Genomic DNA, 21,056 nt, shown 5'->3' on the forward strand with positions numbered 1-21,056 from the left:
AAGTCTGGGTCACCCACAGGAATGTAACCTAGATTACTGTAAATTTTGGCTAAGGAAAGGGCTATCTAGAATATTGGAGGAGAGAGATTATGAATATCAGTTGTGGTCATGTAAACAATCGCAGTCGCAGGAACTAGAGTTTGTTACACTGATCTTCCTGTATTACATACTTATGGAGATTACAGGCTATTACCATGAATCCTCAGCAATAGCAAAAATGTTATTTAGGTCATGGATTTGATTGATGCAAAAGGTGGACTGCATCAGATGCTTTTCTTTATTCTCAATATCACCTCTGATTTCAGTCCTAGGTATGGTGGATAGTTCTGCCTGTGTGTTGATACTCTCTTTGGGAAAAGTGGCCCACTTAAAGAACATGCTACATCGCCCCATTATCTGCCTGAGCCCCTCCACTGCTGTGGCCATTGGTGGAAACTTATTTGGAATGTGTTTACAAGCAGCTGAGAAATGTGGGGCAGTTACTACTGCAGGTAATCCTTGGTTCAAGGACACAGAAGCCTACAGATATGTGTCCCTACCTTTCAACCTTTGGGCAGTTACTGCCATGGGCTTTCTGTATAGCTCCCAGGACATCTAGCAGAATTGTACCCCTGTAGCCCACAGTGGTGATTTGGATAATTTATAATTATGTTGACATTCCTGCCATCCCTGTATCAGTTTCCCAAATTCTTCATTCCTACTGTTTAGGCTGATCTCCAAAATAAACTACCTGAATAAACATTTTACCTCAGCTCTACTGAGTGGAAAATGAAGTTAAGAAAACTAATAAAATAAAAATGTCTCTAGTTTAATATAAAAGAGTTAAAAAAGATAATGAGAAAATACATGAATAAATTTATAACATCAAATTTGAAAACTTATGAGACATTCATTCTTTAAAAAAAATGAAATAAGAAGAAATTGACCTCCTGACTAGTTATACAGCTGTCAAAGGATTGGCTTAATCATTAATTTAAAATTCTTCCATGGGAGGAAAACAAAAGCAAAACAGAAACAGCCTGTCTGAGTCTGTCAAAATATTAAGAATATTTTTCAAGAGTCTGTCAAAATATTGAGGTAGAAAGAAAACAGAGAGAAATGGCATACTTCTCAAATTTGTTAAACAAGTTGGTAAAACCCTGACACCAAAAATGCTAAGTTCTCTTAACCAACCTCTTTAATCAAGTACTTTGATTACCAATATAACTCTCCATACCAGCATATTAAAGGAGAAAAAAAAGTCATGTGCTTATTTCCACGGATTCAGTAAAAGCATGGGTAAATTTCAACTCCCATTCATCATAGAAAGTTGATATAAAACTACAAATGGAAAGAAAACTTCTTGAACTTATAAACCTAAAGCAAACAACAAAATTACTGAAAACCTAAAGCAAACAATGATGGAATATTTAAAGTATTATCTCTAAGGTCAGAAATATATGTGTCCCATACCTTCAGTTTTAGTCAACATAGATAGTACTTTAGGTCTCAGCTAACATAATAATAGACACAGGAAAAGATATAAAATAAATTCACATCTCCTGCCTGTTACCTGCCAAAAGATATGCTATTTTTCAAAATCAAGGATTTTATTTTTGCAGGTTTTGTGTGTGTGTGTGTGTTTGTATAATTGATAGAAAAGGATAGTGAGTAAAAGGAAAAAATAATTAGATGTGGGAAAAGATGTAAATGGGAGATGAAAGCATTCAAGGAAGAGATTGTGCTGTCTGTGAGAAACTGTGTTTTCTCATCTCTACCCTGTGCCTCTTCTAGCAAGCACATCGCCCAGATGCCCTCGGAAGTAAAGTTCTGGATACACATGACATTCACTTGTATAAAGCTTGGCAGAGGAAAGTGAGACAAGGGCCATCTGTGGCAGCCAGGTCCGGGAGAGCCGAGGCTCTGAGGCAGCGAGCCCGGCTGGTGTCGCCAGGGTCATGATGTGAGGGGCAGTTGTGGTCGTGGGAATTGCAGATAGGGTGCCGCGGCCTTTAACTCAATAACCCAGCGGTTATCGCAGTTCCCGATCGTCCAGAACCTTTGGTGCGCTTGTGTGTACTTACTTCCCTTGATGTATCTAGAACGGGTATCCACTTCCTGTGCGATTCCCGGCTGATGTAGGGGGAGGATGGCATCCTGCCGCTTGCTTAATTTCTCTTCCTGTTCCATAGTCGTGGCTTGTCAACTGACCCACTGAAACGGGGTGGTCCCTTTTCAACTGAAGACAGCCTTTCTCACAGTGTCACACATCTGTTTAACGCGCCATTCTACGCCTCTGCAGCTTCCTAAAATCATAACCTCGCTGTTCTGATTTAAATGCCATTAAATACAAAGCCCAATTTAGGTAAAAAGGAAAGCAGTCATATCTCAGGCATCGAGTCATCTCTTGGTTTGGTGCTATGCCAGACTTCAGCACGTGTCTGCCAACTATTCATCTCTCTGTGTGCCACAACGAATGCATTTGCCAAACATTCCAGGTGTCAATGCTTTACTTATGCTTTGTTGGAAAGGATAAAAAGAAATGCACTAGGAAATATTGCCAATTAAGAAAAATAGCTTTTTTAATGGGGACATATTATTTTCTCCTTAAATTCCACTGGGTACTTAGCTTTCAGATTTTCATATGTTTTACAGATTCAAAGATGATTTTCCAGTTTGGCATGCACATGGTTTGGCCACATTTAAATATGCGCATAAGAAAATATATTTACCGGACAGATCAATCTTGGTTTCTGCCCTATCGTCATTTCTCTGTAGGAAACTGTGCCCTCCCTACCAGGGGCTGAGTAAAACCACAGAGTGGCCCTGTTCAGGGCTTCATAATTCACCCCAAAAGCCAAACATGGTAAGTCCACTGTGGGTACCTAACCCCGTGACGGTTAACACAGAAGATGGCCAGGGATCTATACGCTGTCTGATATTTAAAGCGCTACCAAACAAGGACTGTGATGATTAGCTTGGCCAATCAGATATTCATTCTCAGGCATTTGAACTGATCCCGGTCCATCAGCAGTTAGAAAAGTGAGGGCATGTACAAAGCCAAGAAAATTGAAGAATTATACCATTTTTTCCCCTCAACTTTGAGTGTATTATTAGGAAATGGCTCCTAAAACAACTTAAATATAGATTACCAACTTATCAGATGCTGAATACAGTAGACATTGTAAAAATATCTTTTCACATGAAACAGGCCTAGGATATTGCTCTTGTATTCAGGATTCCAAAACCCCTTACGATTTGGTTCACAACAGTCATTGTTCAATTTAAATTGCTTCCACTGATTGGCACAGGATGTTAATCTCATATTCTGAATTCAACATACTTTCTCAATTACTTATCTAGATGGGCATCCTAATAGAGCATCGTATGCGTAAAGTTGATTAAGCTATGTGCATGTGCCGAGATTAGACGCTGTTTGCACATATTTAAACATCTGACACAAAAACGTATCTACGTGCACACACACGCACAAGAAATGAAGCCTGTTACTGCATTGCTTCTGATCGTGCCACGTCTTTAAGTCATGTTCATGTTCTTGCAACAGTACAAGACCTATATCCTCTATATCTCACATTCAAATTAATTACAGGTTAGGACACCATCAGCACTCAAATGGAATAAGCTTTACTAAAGTATATACTTCCTTTCTCTGAAAAGTTCACCTATTCATCTAAGCATAACAACAAAGAGCTATGTGGAAGCCACAGGATTCCAGCCTAGGCTGCCAGATCAGCTTAAACAACTCTGGAAGGAAATGGAGCGACAGTTGTCCAAGCTAGATCACACTTACATTCTCATCGAGTCAGTTAATCCTGCACAACCAACTGTTATGGTGAAGAGCAAAAAGGATCCTACCTTCTGGCAGCTGGCAGTGTGGTTGGGAAAACAAAAACATGTATAAAGAGGGCATAATGCAGTACAGGCGACAATAAGAATTAAAATGGAATACAGACAAATTACAAAGGCAGAACAAGGGAAGGAAAGATTATTTTTGACCTGCGATATATGCCAAAGCCTTGGAAAACATGTGACTTGAGTTTGAATTTAAAGGATACGGAGGACTTCATTGTTTTCAAGTCTGCAAGCAGGTTATGTTTTGAGCTCTGCTGGCACGTACTACTCCGGCTTTCACTTAACTTTCTGCTTGGCCTCTCGCCTCCAATCTTCACGTAGATTATCATAGATAATCCAAAATTGGACAGCATATCAGTTTTGCCCCAAATTTCTCCCATTACACAGATCCCTCTTCATTTGGTCATTAGTTTGTAAATTCCGTGGAGTTTTAAGATACTTATACCCTGTTTTCTTCCTGTTTTTCATGGTTCACTTCAAGGTTTTGGTAGAAAACATTATTCTAATTTCCCCCAACTTATTGGTAATAAAATGACCCATAAACTAAGCAATTTATGCATAGCTTTCATCCCCAAAATTGATGGTTTTTTTGATTCACTTTTACTAGATACCCTTTATGTATGTTTTACACATTTTTGTTATTGTTGTTGTTAGTTCAGTATATTGTTATGAGTCAAAAATTCTCTACTAATAACAAGATAGCATTCCCTCTTGTGGTGTAGCCTGGGTTCATCTGTGGCAGAAAGGAAAAAGAGCAGATGCAAAGCAAAATTTTAGATTATTCCAGCCAGTATGCTGTTCTCCATTATTTGATATTTCAGTCGAAGAAGTTACAGACCTGAGTTATTCAGATAATTTCCCAAATGGTGGCATTTTAAAGTGAACCAAAACGTCACGCTTTAGTATGTGCAGAAATAGTCTGTCACCCCTTGTCGAATTTATTAGAAACTGAATAATATCACTCATTCTTCCAAGATATAATGATGCCATTTAGTGCTTTATTGTCGCAGTACACCAGGGACTATCATAGAATTATCTTAAACTGTACTGAATTGAATTTAAATTCAATTATGCTGCAAGTTCTATCATCACAGACAAAGTGCTAATTTTCTTTAACTGTGTTTTGCAATCTTGTTATGGAGAGCCTAAAGCATTGTTTTGTCCTCTGTGGGCATCTTACCTTATTATATTTTTATGGTCTTTCTCACCCATCCTATTTTTTATTATTATTAATACTGTTTAATATATTCTAAATGGTAACCTAGTGGCTTAATAAATTTTATAAACCTCCCTGGGCTCCTCATTACTACCAGCAAGGAAGTGTTTATAGAAAAATAATACTTATTGAAGTGTGCTCCAAGTCTAGGAGGCCCCCAACAATAGGCAAAACTAAAAACTAAGAACTCAAAATACTGCAAACACAAAACAAAAGTTTGAACTTGAAAAAAAAATACCTTCCATATTTTTTTATCAATAATTTTAGTGTTATTCATGCATATTCTCGAAGTGGATTTCAGTAAACAGCCCATGACTAAACTGCACTGGTGGAAAATTAAGGATCTGCTCCTTTGGGGATTATTAGAAATGGCTCCATGTGAACTTTGACTTGTCAGGACTTGAAACGTACCTGTGAAACATACGAGAACATAAGATAAATAGAGTTTTGACCATATTCTGACCAGCAGATAGGCCCAATGAAACTCTGACCTACCCTGGCATTTGTCCTCTTAGTCCTGAGTAGAGTTGAAGTGAATCTTATCAGCACCAACAGAATCCTCCCACATTATCCCTGAGTGGAGACACTTGTCACCAGAAGAGAACTGTAAATCAGAAGTAAGTGAAGCACTCAGTTTGTATAAGAAAGGAGAGTATCAGAGAGGAAATAAAGAAATAAGAAAGAAACAAACGGAATACAAAAATGACATGATAAAAAATATATAACTTTATAGCTATAGATATAATTTTTAAATAGCAGCATATTTATGATACTGAGCTATCATTCTATATATTTTTGTCAAAATATAACGGTTGTTGCATCTGCTTTTTGAACAAAAATAATCCTGGAAAGAATCCATAAATTTAATAGAATATAGATTAAAAGTGAGAAAAAAATTAGTAGTTTTCTATAACAGTTATTTCAGAATTTAGAAAAATTCAGAGGGGATATTTATCTTTTACTGGAATTGCATATGAAGTTTTACAATGTGAGAAATGATAGGAACCTTGGAGTTCATCTAGACATTTCTGAGGTTTTGAGCGAGAGAGGAAGGACTAGAATTGCATCTCCCAAATCCCAGCCCAATCTTCTTCCCTCACATCGTAATGTTCTTCTGGGAACAAGTATTAAGATAGGTCAAAGACCAAATTAAATATAGATTTAGAAAGAAAATACATATTATGTATAGGTATCTGTTCACACATGTCTACATTATATGGTTGCATATAATAACGATTCTATGTAATTCGTGGTTACAAATAGATAATACTAAATCGACACCCTGAGTATCCTTTCATTCCCTCAAATGTCATTGAAGCCACTGCGTATGTGTGAGTATGTGTGTACACGTTTAGGGGAGTTTATATTGTTTTATTTTAATCACAAGGCCTATAAGGTGATAATCATCATATATAAAAAGACTCAATTGTCATATAATTCTGATTTTTTAGTAAATAGAAGTGATAAAACATATATGAGGATATAAATTCAAATACTGAGCTATATTTCTAAAATTGCTTATGGTGTTTTGATTTTCTTTATTTATAGTTGACTTCCTCTCAAATCAGTAATCACAGTAAATTTTTAGAACAAAGAACATGAGCTTGACAACAGAAGATAATTCTCCAGGCAGTGGTTTCTACTAGTCATGAAATTTCTTTCAACTGTCAGAACATATTCATATGCACCATTATTGTAAACTTCTAAGGAAGGAAACAACTTTTGACAGTTGTGCTGACACGTCTCATCGGATTTGACTGAATATATCAGAATAACCAAGTCACAACGTAATATTTATATATTTCGTAGATGTGAAAACTATTTTATACAATGTACAAATGGCTACACTTATTGAGACTATTCCGGTAATATAAGGGCTGATAATATAAGATACACTGTTTTGATCAATAGGTGATGATGTGTAGAAAGAATATCTTTCTTGCTGAATTTCCTGCAAATCTAAGATGTAACATAACAACTTTGTTGTTCTTAAGATGTAACTTCTTTCCAGATCATGGAACCCAAATTAGATTGCATATTTAACCCAGTTTCATTTTCTATATTTATCCTTTTCTTCAGAACAACCCTTGTACTTTGAAAATAAAAAATGATGTAATTGAAATCCATTTGTAAATATATCTTCTCTTCACGCATTAAAAATTTCAATAAAGGTTTTCAGATTTTCATTTTTCTTTCTACTTTGTAATTCTCTAGTGAAAAAAGATGCTTTTTTCTGTATATAATCTATTGTATGTTTTTTAATGTAACTTACAAAACTAAATCATACCTTATTTGTTATTTAATCCATTTTGATCAGTAAATAATGATATTTGGAACAATGGCATCCCTCTTATGGATTCTCTGAAAAGAACCACAATTAAAGTACGTACAAATCAGAGAAAAGGGATCCTCCCATACAGGAAAACTCAGGTAGAGATGGGACTCACCCTTTCTCAGGTAGAGACTCTGTAAGTTTAGACTGTGCCATACTCTGGAAAGAGAGTAGACACCAGGAATTTCCTCAGGAACTCTAAGACCAATGGAGAGGTCAGTCACTACCCAACTCCTCTCCCCCAGACCTGTGATTGCAAAGCCACTGGCACCAAGATATTACTCCTAAGGTAACGTCAAGCTAAGCCCTATTATTAAAAGAGCAACAACCAAAAAACTCCCACCAGTTTACCTGAGGAAAGACAAAGCACATATCCTGTGGGTTTGAAGAAGTCTTTCTTATTTTGACTTGGGAATTGTGATGTGAAGTGCTGAAGGGAAATCTACTTGCTTGCTTCTTCTGATTTATTCTGATATGAAGCTGATCCTATGCACATAATAGAATTTTCTGTCGGTGCTCCCATTCAAGAGAGGGGGATGGGCTGTGGATTTACAAAAATGAAGCAGAGGAAATACGACCCACGTAGTGACCTCTAGGGAGAAGGACTTGTGGGAAGAAGGGAATGGTGGGAGATCATGTGACTCTTTTTATTTGTCATAAGTATGTATTATTTCATAATCAGAATAATAACTCACATTGAAGAAGTACAGAACATAATCATGTTATAAAAAGAAAATGAAAAAAAAACTCACTTTGTATACATTTTATATTCTGAAACTTGACGCTGCAAAATCTTTTGCTCAAAAGCAGCATTTCTGACCTTATAGACCCTGAACATGGGTTGCATTTTATAAGTGAGTATTATTTTACTGCCTGGTTATGGTTCTAATATAGAAAATGCCGATATATATTTAGAGCAAATATTTACAGTACTTTAAAAGTAAGTGCATAATTTTCACTTGCAGAACGTGCATAATTATGTGGTAATAGCCAGCAGAAAGAACATTTCCTGGCAATTAGGGTCTGATAAAAATAACAGTACTATAGTCAAGTTACCTTTGCCAGCAGGCTATTTTTAGTATCCCAGGAAATGTCTCCTCATCAGTAGTGACTGGTATTAGAAATGTTGGCACAACAACTTAAACAAACACACTTATGTTTGTAGTAAGGTTATATTGAACTAGACATTCCCTGAAATGAAGTTCTTAAAGAAGTTGAGGCTGTCCTTCCACAGCAGGGTTCTGGGCCTTGGCAGGACTGACATTGTGGATGAGATAAGTTGTGAGAAGCTGTTCTGTGCAGTGTTTAACAGAATCACTGGTCTCTACCCACTAGATGCCAGTAGTACCCACCAAACTGTGACAACCAAAAATGTCTTCAGACCGAGACAGACGTCCCTGGGGATAAATCACCCCAGTTGAGAGTCTTGGCTCCAGAACCTTAAAGACATCTTTTTATTGTCTTTTTTACTTTGTGCTCCTTTTTGCCGCTGCCCGAAGTTCTTCTGGACTATAATTTAGACATTTTAGAGGGTCACAGACAGTTTCAGAACACAAGCAATCTCTTCTTAATCTTGTAGGCAGCAGGGGCTCTTGTTGGCAGCTTCTGAATTTCCATATGGTTCCAAAAGATGACAGAGAAAGAATTCACTACCATGTTTTAGTTGTTATTGTTATTGACTTCTGAAGAGCTTAAAGGTTAAGTGCCTATAGAGAGAAAGAAAAATATATCTTTGCCTCTCCCCACCACCCAAGTTATGTATTCAGACCTGTGTGGACCTCAGTAAGACCCCCATCTACACTGCTGTAAAGAAAATCAGGATTCAGTTCTTCATGTGTAGGAAAATACTCAATAGTAATAATTTTTTCTAGCTTTAAAGAGGAAAACAAATTGATGCTTCACTCATTCAAGAATCAGGCATTTTTAAAGGAGGTCATATATAAAAGAAACATATCGGTGATAGTAATCATACATACATACATACATGTATATGTCTATAAAACTAGCATTCGAATAATGTCTCTTCTTTTACGTACGTTCCACATACAAACTGACTTAACCCTGATAATAAATTATATAAAGCACTACTATTTTCCCATTTTACAAATGAGAAAATTGAAGTATAAGAGACTAACCAGCAGCACCAAGATTCAAACCCGGACATTTCTGGCTCTAGATTCGATGTGCAATGAATCCCCCCAGCCTTTCACTGTGTTATGCTTCTTCTCAATAGAAAATATTGATGCCAACTATTGTGGAAAAATGCTTTACATGAATGATTTTACTTAGTCCTCATAGCAACTGCACAAGGTAGGTATTGTTATTTCTAAGTATTTGCAGATGAGGAAATAGAAGCTCAAGGAATGAACTCTTATGCTAGTAAGAAATTTAGTAAATGGAGCTCATGTCTCAAATCTAGGTCTCAATGACTTCAAAACCACTTAACATCTCTGCATCTTAATTTTTCTCTAAACTTAGGAAATTTGATTAGATTGCATTTAAGGTGTCATCCAGCTCTAGAGGTCTGCATATTGATATCCTAGAATGTTCTTGCTAAAATGTCAACCTTAATTTCAGGATAAATTTACACAACTGTATTTCATTTAAAAGTGATTTTTCAGATAAAGCCAAGATATTAAACTATAACCTATCATACATTAATTTTTAATACTTTCTTACAGCCACTATATTTCACCTTACTGATGGCAGTAGGGAATCCGCAATTAGATGGACATAAAATCAGGCCAAAAAAGAGAAGATATATAAAATACTGATTAACTCTGTTTATATGAAAAATAGAGTAGACAGATGGGGCATAATGATCATGAGAATGAATTTAGAGAACGTTAGTTGCACAAGTGTATGAATTCCTTTTACTTCTCTGTGATAATCTGTTGGTCAGAAATATTAAGTGATGGTTTTAGTTCATAAAACAACTAGCTAGCATTGTTTATATTAGTGATGGCAGATAATATTGAGAACCGCATGGAATTTTATGGATGTAATAGTCCATGCTTGAGGAACACATTTAATATTTTGTAACTTTTGCTTTATAATAGAAAGAGGAACTCACCATCAGCTTAAATTATTACTAATCTGACAATCTCGTGCCTTATTGAAAGGGCAGAAGGCGTGTAGGACTCCAATTGTGAAGATTTGGGATACTATTATATAATAAATGTCAAAGGAAGAGGGAAAGCCTAAGCCAAAGGGAATCTTTACCTGCAAAGCAACTTGACAGCAGGGGTTTTCAAAGAAAGGAGTGAGAGAAGTCAATATTGGGTGCAAAGAATTACAGGGCTTGCGGTTGGTAGAGCATTTAAAATCAGTAATAACTACTGACTGAAAGGTGGTCCTAACTTACCACCATGCACTGGCAATTCCAAATACTGTCAATAATCAAATACTCTTCCCCAAAGAAATTTTCTTTAAAGATTTTATTTATGTAATTGAGAGAGAGCGAGAGCGCGCGCGCAATGAGTAGGGGGAGGGACAGAGAAAGAGAGTGAAGCAGGATCCCCGCTGAGCCTGGAGCCAGATGCCTGGTTGGATCCAGGACCCAGGGATCAGGACCTGAGCCAAAGGCAGAAGCGTAACCAACTGAGCCACCCAGGTGCCCCTTCCTTAAAGAAATTTTGTTAGTCTGAATTCTAATTATTCCTTGTTGTTTCTGACTTTTCATGTGTTTCAAAGTAGCATATTTTTATTACTTATCCTTTAAGAAATTGTATATACTACATCCAAGTTAATTTTAAAAATTCTCAATTTTATCATCATCCTGAAATGTGCAGACTCAGCTATATATGCCCCTTTTGAAAATAATTTCATAAGTGTTCATAATTGTTGGGTATCACCTTCAGTGCAACTTGTGTCTCAAACCACTGACATCACTGATTCTTGCTTTTTAAACAGTAACTTTCCTTAAATGGTAATAACACAATAATTTATAACTAAGAAACAGAAGTGGAGTTACTTCAAAACTGTTTTTCTATATAACCACTTGGAGTTTTTATTTGCTTTTAAAAGTTTAGGACATTTGAAAGCTGCTGTAAGAACCTAAAGGACAAAAGCATAGTCTGTATTTTAATTTCTGGAATTTATCACAGAACTGGACTTTCAGAAGTCTAAGACAAATTTATCCTTACACTTAAGACTTTTCCTAAGTATTTGTACATCTGAGGCTTCATGCAAAAAGAACTGTTCAAATTTGAAATTAATAAAAATTACTCTTTTATCCCTGTGACAATAGGTTGACAAATTTTTCTCTACTGTGTACTGAACCTGACTAGATGAAGAAAATCAATTTTGACAAATAGTGACAAATTTGCAAATGTTAAGGCTGAAAACAGAGCCTGGCTGGCTTAGTCGGTATAGCATGCGACTCTTGATCTTCGGGTCATGAGTTTGAGCCCCATGTTGGGTGTGGAGATTACTTAAAAAAAAAACAAAAAGGCTAAAAGCAGAACAAAGGCTAAAAACAGAAGCTATATGATTTTCTTTCATTAGTGCAGCCAAGCAAAATATAAGTATTGGTTTTTCCCCTTTTACCAAAACATAAATTAGTATAATTAAAACATATTAGTCAAATACACATTTTCTCCTTTAATGTTGTATATTTTAATTTTTATATAATTCTATACATGAAGTTCAACAAAAGAAACTTCCCAATGACTGCATTTCTTTCCTGGCAATTATTGTTTTTTTTATCATTCCCTGATTACTACTAAGTATAAGTTTGTCATATAAAGGTGGGGGCTTTATTCTGATCCACTCTGGGTGTCAAATACATCAGCCATGCCACTGCTGGGGGGAAAAGAAAAGAAAAGGGAAAAGAAAAGCTGAAAAAATATTTTTTGGAGCCACCCAATTGGAAAAGGAAAATTTGCAGCCAACAGCAAATATGCAGAAGATGTGTTTATTCTGTAAGAAGGGCACTTTCTTTATCTGGCTAAGTTCAGGAAGAGCCTATGATCACTTCAGTGAGTCAGCGTAGAGGAGATTCATACACAGAGACAAAATTTGGACTAAAATGAAAAAATAAAAGAATTTGTACTAAAATGGTCTTCCAACTCCATTTTGATTTCTAAGGTTAGTATTTCTTTGCTGAGACTTTCTCAAGTAAGAGAAAATATAAGTGTGTGTATAACACGAAAGGGGCAGCCCTCTTATCAGGCAAATCTTGCTAACTCTTTTTTCCTCTAGTTTCATAGATATAAAACACTTAGGTATATTTATTTCTCAGAAAAAAATATAATGAGCCCTATCTTTACACAAGGGTATCTTTAAGAGCAATAATATTGCAATTGTATTATAATCTAAAATACGAGGGGAAAAAAGCAAACTTCCCTTGATTGTTTCAACCAAACAACAATTCCGATAACAGAATATTTATTTGCTTTAATTGTGGTTTTCCTATTCTGTGTTGCTACTATTCATAACCCAAGGACGTTTCTACAAACACCAATTCAATTAGAATAATTTATCACGTACTATCTCTGATTTTGGTTTTAGCATGTTTTTTTCAAACAACTGTATTATTAAAAGACTGCAATGTAAGGTCTGAAATTGAGGCCCAATATTATGTGCTGCCTTGACATGTACTGAAATGGGAAGGGTCTCATCTGACTTACCCACAAGTTCTCTTCCTCACTCAGCTCCCTCAGGTAAGTTTCCCTAACGAAGCACCCCCCCCCCATACACACACCATTTCCTGTTTATCTGAGAGCAGTAGCAGGTTTCTGTTCCCCAGAAGCCCCTACAATTATGCAAACAAGCCAATCACATCCTCCAGCAGGAATGAGGGAGAATACACTACCTTCTCGATACTACGAAACTTGCCTCCTACAGTTTCTGATGGTTCACTCTGTTCTTCTTTGTTTTAAATTATGTTATGTTAGTCACCATATAGTACATCATTAGTTTTTGATGTAGTGTTCCATAATTCATTAGTTGCACGTAACACCCGGTGCTCATCACAACACATGCCCTCCTTAATACCCATCACTGGCCTAGCCCAATCCCTCACCCCCCCTCCCCTCTGAAATCCTCAGTTTGTTTCCCAGAGTCCATTGTCTTTCGTGGTTCACTTCCCCCTCTGTAACCCCCCCCCCCCCGTTCATTTTTTCCTGGCTTCTCCTAACCCTCTCCCTGCTATTCCTTATGTTCCACAAATGAGTGAAACCATATGACAATTGTCTTTCTCTGTTTGACTTATTTCACTTTGCATAATTCCCTCCAGTCCCATCGATGTTGATGCAAATGTTGGGTAATCATTCTTTCTGATGGCTGAGTAATATTCCATTGTATGTATGGACCACATCTTCTTTACCCAGTCATCTGTTGAAGGGCATTTTGGCCTCTACAACAGTTTAGCTATTGTGGACAATGCCTCTATGAACATTGGGGTGCACATGCCCTTCTTTTCACTATGTCTGTATCTTTGGTGTAAATACCCAGTAGTGCAATTGCTGGGTCATAGGGTAGCTCTATTTTTAACTTTTTGAGGAACCTCCACACTGTTTTCCAGAGTGGCTGTACCAACTTGCATTCCCACCAACAGTGTAAGAGGGATCCCCTTTCTCCACATCCTCTCCAACATTTGTTGAGTGCAACCCCCCTGAGGTTCTGTGTGACATGCAGCATGCTTCTCCCCTAGACTCTGGGTTTATGTGACTCATCAATGGTTATCTTATCTGCCCGCTGGTAGACGTCCTGTGTTTGAGCCATCTCCATAACCCTAGAGTTGGAAACCCGTCCTCACAAGTGGAGTGAATAGGTAATTAAACAAACAAAAACCTACCGTAACATTTACTAATATGCATGTCTCCGTTTGATTGGATGGTTGTGTCATAGACACTGTAGTCTATTTCTAATTGGCTAGTCATCAATTTTTAAAAATTAACTCAAAATCCTTTTAAACATGCCAGTTATCCTCTTAGATTTTGAAAAATCTACTGTCTTATTGTGGGAGTAGTATATATATCCTCCTCAAAAATGGAAACAGGAAGAGAAATATACCGTCTTCACGGTTTTAAAAAAAATGCCACATTTGGGTAGCTATAGCTGTTAGGAAAAAAATAAGAAAAATAATGTGTCTTTAAGTATTAGTGTACATATCTATTTATATCCATTTATATCTAGTTCATTAAATCCATTTATATATCCATATATTGTATCCTTTATATGTGACATAGCCATTTATTATACCCATATATTATACACTTTATATCCATATCCATGTATTATATCCATTATATCCACTTATATCTAGTGTGTGTATATACCTATTTATATCCATTTTCTTCCTGTTTTTACTTCTCTTTTTTTCCTGTGTCAGCTAAATATTATAGATTCACCTTTCCTTACATATTTACATTACTCCTCTCTAGTCTTATTTTACCCCTTTCATGTATTATTCCTATACTCTATTTGAGATAAGTTCATATGTAATTCACAAAGTATCTGACACAAGTATTGAGATAATTTTAAACTCTATTTTTTAAACAGTAAACCCATTGTTAATAATACATTGGGATATAAGTGTGTGTGTGTGCACACTTATACAAGGACATGTATTTAAACTGGTTCTAATTTTTTTTAATTGTAGTTTTTTGGAGGGAATAATTTTCAATTCTTATTTTTCTACATCGGCAATCCATTTCACATAAAAAGACAACCCTCGGTAAACTCTGTGAGTCAATCTGTGTTCTAGACTGAGTGTTACTGGTTTTATTATGTGTGACATGATCAGAGGCAAAATAATTTGTGGCACCTCAGTCATGTGCAATAACCATCTCACATCAAACAGCAAATAGCCAATCTGACTTTGACTATTACACGGTTCATAAGAACTGTGGTTACTAGACCTGAAGCAGCAAGCAAGCATGAAATGTAATATTGTTTAACACCTGATGTAAAAATTATTTGTTGGGGGGAGGGAGGAAAAAGAAAAAAAACATCTATAAAGGAAAGGGAGTGGAAAGTTGGGAGAACGAGAAACCCTGCCGAAATGTCTGAGAGAGTGCTTTGCTGCAGCCCGACGTCCTGCTGGCGATTGCCTCACATCCTGAGACTTGGAACTGACCAGACAGTAATTAATAAACTAATCATGGAAACTCTACTGGGCATCCGGTTTTCTTCAAAACAGAGTAGGGAAGCTTCGATACCAGAGAATCTCTTTTATTGGGAGGGAGCCTGGAGAATCTAGAAACACTCTTACATTGATCACGTTTCTCCAAGTGCCATCAATCTCTTCTGACTTGAAAATTAAAGCGGCTTGAAATTGTATAAAATCTTTGAGAAGAGTAAGATTTACGATGGCCTTAACTCACTGAAGGAATGCTCAAGGCAGAATTAGAATCAAGGTATTTTTAAATGAACTTTAAAGCTTGTAAAGGAACAAGAGAAAGTGGTGAAAAGCTTTTCTTTTCTCTCTAATTGTTATTAAGTGCATGAAAAATAATTCAAAAAAAAATTTTCCCCTAGAAGGATTGGTTGAAAAAGTAGAGGGACATCTGTGAAGTGAAAAGAAACATATTCAAATAATTTGGTACATTAATTATTTTTCAAAATGGCAATTCAACAATTACAAATGAGGTTAACACTTGTTTCCAAGGTGAAAGCTGTCAATTCTGAAGTAAATTATTTTTGATAACTGTGATCATTTCATGACTGACAAATAAACTAGGTCAGTATGTCTAAGTATGAAGCTACTCCCAAACTGTATTTTTTTTTTTCAATGAATAAGTCATGGACATTTGCTTGATTGAGAGCTAAACTTAAAATTATATTGCTTTCTATGAAACTGTGAAATGCATATAATTCAATGGCTATCCATTGGGCTACTACTGCTCTCAAGATGCAGCTATGTTTGTCTGAGAGAGCTTAGAGTTTCATATTTACAATAAAATCAAAAATAATTATAATCAAAAACTATTAATGTTAATTGTCATGAGAAAATATGAATTAATTTATGTGGGGTTATGAGGAGGGAAACAGTAGGCGTATAACAGAATTTTTACAAACCTTAGGAAGGGTGGTGCATTCAGGCAGCAATTTGGAGTCAGCTATAAGAGAATGTGTAGTTCTGAGTGAGGTGGGGATGACACGATGGCCGTAAGGGAAGGGAGGTCAAGTTCCTGAGCCCTGGGTCCATTTTTATGGGAGGACTGGGCTTCTTACAAGATACGAGAAAAAGTGTAAAGCAGTAAGTACAATGGGAAATGATCAGTGCCAGGCGAGATGTAATTTTAATCTTTTAAGCAATAGAATACTCTGTAAGCTCGAGCAGCGGGATCAGGTGAAGGACTGAAACTCTGAAGAGATTCTTTACGACCCATTTTTGTCTGACAGGGGGATCTCCATCTCACCCAGAATTCATGCGTGTGTGCACAGCGGTTTGAGGCTGATACCTGAGTTTTCTAAACTAGATTCTCCCACCAGGGAATTCTGATGGAAATCTCAGACTTAAAGCCTATCTTTTTTAAATTCTTTCCTGCGAAGATGTTTCTGTCACTTAAGATGCCCAGTTCATTCATCAAGCTACTTTTAGAAATTTAGAATATACAATGAATTTTGCTTGATTTGTACCACTTTTATTGTTACTATTACTAATACTATTATCTTTGTTAATTTTTTACGGACTCCGTCATCTACTTTACTATCAGATTAGAATATAGTTGGCCCTTGAACCATGCTGGGGTTAGGAATGCCGAACCCCACATAGTCAAAAATCCACATGTAACTTTTGACTCCCCCAAAACTGACCTACTAATGGCCTACTGTTGACCAAAGCCTTACTAACATAAGCAGCTGGCTAACACATATTCCATATGCTATATATGTTCCATACTGCATTCTTACCATAAAGTAAGCCAGAGAAAATAGCTTCTTCTCTTCCTCATAAGGACGAGAAAAATATTTATAATACTGTCCTGTATTTATATTTTTTAAAAATCTGCTTATATGCAGGCCCATGCATTTCAAATCGGTGTTGTTCAAAAGTCAACTGTACTTCATTTCAGATTTTAATAACATTAGGGATTATTTTTGCCCCAAACCATGGAGGCTGGATAAAGAATTTTCTCCTGGTTTGCTCCATTAAGACCCTTTATTTTCTCTGAAACGGCCAGTTTCAATCATCTGATAGTCTCTCTGCCCCTAAAAACTTCCCTCTAGGAATAGTTTTCCATTTCCTACATGAAAGAATTGCTTTGGCAACTCTGAGTTTGGAAGCAAAATCTTCCTTTTTTCCTGTTTTTTTACTCAGTGGAGCAGGAGGTTAATAGATAAGAAAGCTCAATTGTAACAGGAGTGTTGATGTATCTAGATGAGAAATGTCCAGAAGAAATAGAATGTAAAACTCAGATGAAACTTTTAACTTTCTAGTAGCCACATAAAAAAAGAAGAAATAGGTGAAATTTATTCTAATAATATATATTTTTAATTTGAGCTAATAAACAAATTCACCAATTTCTCCTACCTCCCAGCTCCACTTCTGGCAACCACCAATCTGTTCTCTGCATCTATAAGCTTGTTTGTTTTTTTTAGTTTGGTTTTAGTTTTGGTTTTGGTTTTTTGTTGTTATTTTTTTTTTTTTTTTTAGATTCCACATACAAGAGAAATCGTATGGTCTTTGCCTTTCTCCATCTGACTTATTTTACTTACTATAATGACCTCGAGGTCCACTGATGTTGCAGATGGCAAGATTTCATTATTTATGGCTGAATAGTATTTCCGTGTGGGCATGTGTGTGTGTGTGTGTGTGTGTGTGTGAATTTATGTAATGATTCATCCATCAATGGACATTTAGGTTGCACGTGTCGTAAGTATCAGTGTTGGTTGTAAACCAGCATCCTGGCTATTGTAAATAATGCTACGATGATGTAGGTTATTGTCAAGCTTAATAATATTGATTACTAATGGTAATAATATATTTTGTTTAACTTTATATACTTAAAAAATTTCCATTCAATATGTAATTGATAATAAAAATTATTAATGAGGTAGCTTACATTTCTGGTTCATGCTATCTTTGAAAGCAGGTCTGTATTCAAATTTCTTGCACCTCTTGTTTCAGATTAGTGCTCAACAGCCACATGTGGTTTATGACTACCCTATTGGACAGGGGGGCTCTAGGTCATTGTTCTTATTTACTGGCAGAGTAAGAATTGAAGAAATGGTTGAGGTATAAGTGAATTTTCAGTGTATAAATTCTAGTCTATAATTTCTACAGATTCAATTCCAACAAAAATCTAGCCAATTGTGACCCTTTTGAAAAGACTCTAGGAAGACATATCATTAAGATATCAAATCTCCTTTTTTTTCTTGCCTCTTTGTAGAAAAAAAAAGCCAAGATGGCCCAAACTATTCACCTATCATAAAGGAAGGCTGGTGTTTTGCTTTATAATTTTAGCCAAAGAGAAGCTGGTTGTGTTAGAGAGAGTTCATACAGGAGGAGAGTTGAGAAATTCATACACTGAACCCATCTCCACTTTTTCTCAACTGGATTTCATACAGAATTAGGTTCTGTCTAATCCACTCCTGTCATTGGTCCATGCATGGATAATCTCCTTTTATTTAGTTAACCAATCAGTTATTTTTTTTTAACCAATCAGTTATTTTTAATCATATACTAATGATCCATGAATGTATCACCACTCATGAAATCTAGGGTCTTGACAATAAATTACATGTAAACCATATGGTTCCACCTCTCATCTTCCCAAAGTGAGCATGTGATCCTCACTCTAGCATGATATTGACTCCTATGTTCATAATTCCCTCATTTTCTATTTTTATATAGTTTTATTGAACCCACAAAAATATCTAAAAATACATATTTTAGTTGTGTCAAGTTTATGAATACATTATGCTGTGTGCAATGTTGTATATTTCATTTTTTAACCCTTCACAACTTTATTTATCCACTCTTCCACTGATGCATGCTTACTTTGCAGATTTGCACTGTGTGCATAGGGCTACTACCAATATTCTTGTATGTCTCTTGCTGTGTATGATATACACCTTATTCCTTTTTGTTCAATAATTCAACATACTTGAATTATCCCCCACCGTGTGTCAAGTACATTTGCCTGCAATGCTGTCCTTTTTTAGCAAAACACTGGATTCACAATGCCCTCTTTGACAACTACGGTCTACTTAGAATTTCAGGGCTTCTCGAAAATATGTAATTTATGATTGTTGACTTTGTTAAGATTCAGCATCCCACAAATTTGTTTAATACTGACAGTGACAAGTAGTTTTTGACCTGTTTGGATAACTTCTTAAGAACAAACTAAAGTTTTAGCAAGGAGGAATAAGACTTTTAAACGTAGTAAACAATATATGTGAGAGTCTAAGTACTGATTCTTCTAACTTAATATTTCTGATAATCTGAAGTCTCAAGTAAATCTCTCTCTAATTTATCTGTTAAGTACTTCCCTAACTCTGACTTTATTTAGTATTATACCCTGAGAGATTGAAAGTACAACCTATCTTATCTCTCCATTAGATTTTCTTTCAGATTTTCCTTCAGCTAATACATTAGTCCCTCGGGCTAGTTTTTGCCTAAGTTTGGCTTCCAGATTCTTATTCAAAGGCAGGATGGAGTAATCCCAACATCAAGAAATTTGGGGAAAAGGCGGCGCCCGGGTGGCGCAGATGTTAAGCGTCTGCCTTCCGCTCAGGGGGTTATCCCAGCATTCTGGGATTGAGCCCCACATCAGGCTCTTCCATTGGCCTGCTTCTTCCTCTCCCACTCTCCCTGCTTGTCTTCCCTCTCTGGCTATCTCTCTTTTTGTCAAATAAATAAATAAAATCTTTAAAAAAAAAAAAAGAAATTTGGGGAAAAGAAAGAAAAAGAAAGAAAGGAAAGAGAAAGAAAGAAAGAAAGAAAGAAAGAAAGGAAGGAAGGAAGGAAGGAAGGAAGAAAGAAAGAAAGAAAGAAAGAAAGAAAGAAAGAAAGAAAGAAAGAAAGAAAGAAAGAAAGAAAGAAAAAGGAAGGAAGAAATTTGGAACGAAAAGACCAGATCTGTGTCACGGTTCTGGGAAAATATCCAAATTTCACACACCATCCATTCCTCCAATCCCAGGCAGAGAATGAACCAGTCAGGGATTTTAACAACTGTGGTTGGTCAGGGAGTAGTTTTCTCTGGGCCAATTTAGAGAAGCATTCTTTCCCAGGGCAATCAGGACACTGATACCTAGAGAGGGAGCCCCTTCAAAGTCAGTTGAGGAAAATCAAGGAAGGTAAAAATGATGTTAAGGTGAAAGTAAATTGCGTGTAAAGGAAGAAAACTGAAGGATTACAAAATGCAGTGGTGGGCGTGACCCCTTTAGGCATGGATGCAAGTCTTATAGCCCCCAGGGTATAAGCAAGGACAAACGGGAAATAGGTCTTAACAAAAAGAATATATTCTTATTCTCAACTAATTAAGAACACATTCAGATGCTAGAGGATAGGCTAAAATATTCTTTACTTTCCCTTCTAAAACCGACTTTAGAGGGGGTCATTCTGCAATGGCTTTTCAATCTCCTTCCTTGCTTGGACTCTTCTATCTTCCTATTCTCCCAAGTATGATTCACTATCACCCCAAGGACCCAGCTCCACCCTGTGGCCACACAACTAATTCAAATCTAGGATGACGGACTCCCTCT

Source organism: Ursus arctos, unplaced genomic scaffold (assembly GCF_023065955.2).
Source record: "Ursus arctos isolate Adak ecotype North America unplaced genomic scaffold, UrsArc2.0 scaffold_11, whole genome shotgun sequence".
Classification (NCBI taxonomy): domain Eukaryota; kingdom Metazoa; phylum Chordata; class Mammalia; order Carnivora; family Ursidae; genus Ursus; species Ursus arctos.